Here is a 3,591-nt window from a genome sequence, read left to right as displayed (position 1 = left end):
TTTCTGTGTAATTTACTATTGTTTTGTTTCTCCAAGGTGTTATTTTTTATGTCTTTCTCTGTCTTAAGTATAAATACGTTTGTAACCTTAGAGAGTCTGAGAAATCCTTTGAAACAGACAAGTGGGTGATTCCCCTTGCTGTATGGAATTCTCCCTGTGATCACAGTATAGCCCTAAATAAAGAAAAGCTGGCTCTGTCAGTTATGATTCAACCACAACGCGAAGTTTGATTTCTTCCACATTCCGTGGGCCTCTGCTTCTCCCCAACACCCCAACCCCTGCTGCAGCAGCCCTGGAAGCAGTCAATACTACCTGCCTGCACCATAGCCTGGTGCAACCCAGTGGCTGGGTGAGTGGGGACAAGCAGAGCCCTGGAGCTGATCGCATAACAGTGAATTTACCTTGCATATAATGAATTTGGGGTGTAAAAATGGTCATCATATAAGAGCAAATTTGCATATACTGAACCCACATAAATCAACGGAGGGAAACCTGTATATCTTCCTAAAATAAGATACTTTCATAATTCATCAACCCTGCACTCACTTGCCAGCTTTTCTGCATCAGAACTCTCCTGCTTTATGAGAAATAGAGTCGTCTATCAGTAGAGGGGAGAAAGATTGTGTTTCTCAGAGTTTAAGCATGTGCCTGTCTGCTGTAGTTTCCACTTTAAGTGTTTAAATTTAAGTGGGCTTGTGTCATTGTTTCAATTTTACTGTTTATGAGTGTGTTAAAATGGATCATTTTCTCGTAGAAAGAAAGACTTCAGATTTAGAAGAAGGTAGTTCCCAGACAAATGTGCAACAAGTGTTGGAGCCAGAGGAACATGTTTCGAAAAAAAAAAGCCTCAGTAGTGAAAGTACTAAATCTTCACTGGTTCATAAAGCATGTAGCTATGATCCCAGCTATCTGGCTTTCGGGTTTACAACAGAGGTATACCTTCATTACCACTTTATGTGATTTGCAGTGAGACATTCTCTAATCATTGTATGAAGCCTTCCCTTCTGAAAAGGCACCTTCATTCTAAACATTCTAATCTGAAGGACAAAATCAATAGATTTTTTCACAAGAAAATGTGAAAGTTTGAAAAAATCAAGTGCTGCTATGAAATTGTACTCTCCCTAAACAAGCTCTATAAGCTTCGTTTGAAATGGCACACATGGTGGCAAAAACAAAGAAGCCACATACCATTGCTGAGAACCTTGTCATTCCTCCTGCTATCAGAATCGCTGAAATCATGTTTGGCAAAACAGAAGTAGATAAAATTAAAACCATCCCATATTCAAATGACACCATGACAAGAAGAATTGATGACATGGCAGAAGACATCATTAAAAAAATTTCAGAAAAAATCATCCAGAAAAAAACAGTTCACTTTACAGATTGGTTCAACTATGCACAATTGATGATGTTTGCTAGATACATTGATGATGAAGATAAGCAAAGAATACAAGAACAAATATATGGCTGCAAAGAACTGGACACAAAAACAACAGGAGAGGACATTTTTAAGATCTTAAATGAGCACATTGTAAAAAATGGATTGTCATGGGAGTGGTGTGTGTCTGTGTTCACAGACAGAGCAGCAGCAATGATAGGTCGACGAAGTGGTCTTGTTGCTTGCTTAAAAGCTATGAATCCTTCAATCAAGTGGAACCATTGTATTATCCATAAACAGGGATTGGCTGTAAAGCAACTGAATGAATATTTAAGCAGTGTGCTAGGAACAGCCGTGAAAACAGTAAACTTCCTAAAATTGTGGGCTCTGAATTCACATCTTTTCCAATCGCTGAGCCGTGACATGGAATCTGAACATACTACTGTACTTCTTCACATTGAAGTTCGGTGATTGTCACATGGAAGGTTGTTGAATCTCCTGTTTGAGTTGAGATACGAAGTTACTGTCTCTCTCAGAGATATGAAATCTGAATTCTTACAGCATTTTGAAGATGAAGTATAGATTTGCAAATTAGCCTATCTTTGTGACATTTTTGATAAAAATCAATTACTTGAACTTCCAGCTTCAGGGATACAACACAAATCTATTTACCTTGCATGACAAAGTAAGAACTTTTAGAAAAAAAGTTGAGGTTCTGGAAAAAAAATCATGCTTTGTGTGGAATTTCTGTTTAATTTCCACAGCTCTCAGAGTTCTGTGAGGAAAACGAAATCCCTCTGATTGACAATGTGAAAGAAAATATTAAAGAACACTTGGTAAATTTGGAGTCAAACTTTGAACACTATTTCCCTAATGCTGAAGAGCATGAAGATCCACAGAAACTGTGGATTTTGAATCCATTTAATGACAGCATTATTGAACAAGCAGGGATTCCAGAAAGCATGAAGGAAAAACTTTTTTGAGTTTTTCACAGGCAGGACATTGCAGAGGATGCAAAGCATGGGATTGGATTACATCCCTGAAATCTGGCAGAAAATGAAATGGGAATACCCACAGCTAAGGAACATGGCTGTCACAGAGCTTCTCCTGTTTGCCTCAACATATTTGTGTGAGACCAGTTTCTCACACTTTACTCGGCTAACAAGTAAAATAAGAAAACGTTTGTGCCCGGAAAATGATCTGATAGTAGCAACAAGTAGTTTAAAACCAAGATTTGGAATGCTTATGTCATCCAAACAGGCCCAAGTTTCTCATTAAATCCAGCTCTTCCGAGAACTCATTTTTATTTTATTTTGATAAAACTAGCAAAAAGTCCAGTCCAATCCCTGATTTGCAGAACAATTCTAGAGAGGGAGAGTATTGGTTCCCGTCACAAAGATACCTATGTTTAGAGTTTTATTAATATAAATGTTTGAGTTATATTGTTTTTACTGTTCTATAATTTAGGATTCATGTGTTATTTTGTTTAAAAAACTGTTGTAAAATTCAATAAAAAAAAATAAAACTTAAATTCTGAATTATTGTATGCCTATTTATATGTGTGTGCCTCCATGTCTGCCTGCATGTATGTGTGTCTCAGCATGTCGCTGCATGTATCTGACTATATCCCTGTGTCTTTTTATCTCTGAACTATAGATCCAAACACTCCCTTCACCCACTGCCAACACAGTACTCCTGCAGACTTACCTTTTTTAGAAAAAGAGCAGCCACAATCTTCCCTCCTCCTAAGGGTCATCCCCACAATTAGGGTTGCTACCTGTCCCCTCTCTCTCTTCACCCCCACTTCCCTGTCTCGCTCTCTCTCTCACCCTATATATCCTTGTTTGTCTCTCTCTCACCCTCTTTTCCTCTCTCTGTCTCTCTCTTGCCCTCTTTCCCTGTCTCTCTCCCCCCTTCCCTCTCTCTCTTCACCCTCGCCCCTTCCTGGTCTCACTCTCTCTCTCTCACACTCTTTTACTCTCTCTCTCTGTCACTGTATTTCCCTGTCTCTCTTACCTCTTCCTCCTCTCAAAACCATGACAAAAAATTTGGTGCACCGTGCATTATACTGCACTTTAAATTCCCCAGTAATAATCAGTCCTCCTAGCTTTGGCCAACATCACCTCTAGCCCAGGTACATACTTGAGTTGTGCACCCATGGTGTAAAAGGTAGCAACCCTACCCACACCATCTGTCGTATTACGGCCTTATAT

Source organism: Gavialis gangeticus, unplaced genomic scaffold, assembly GCF_001723915.1.
Source record: "Gavialis gangeticus isolate Ggan-Ray unplaced genomic scaffold, GavGan_comp1, whole genome shotgun sequence".
Classification (NCBI taxonomy): domain Eukaryota; kingdom Metazoa; phylum Chordata; order Crocodylia; family Gavialidae; genus Gavialis; species Gavialis gangeticus.
This window is presented reverse-complemented; position numbering follows the sequence as displayed.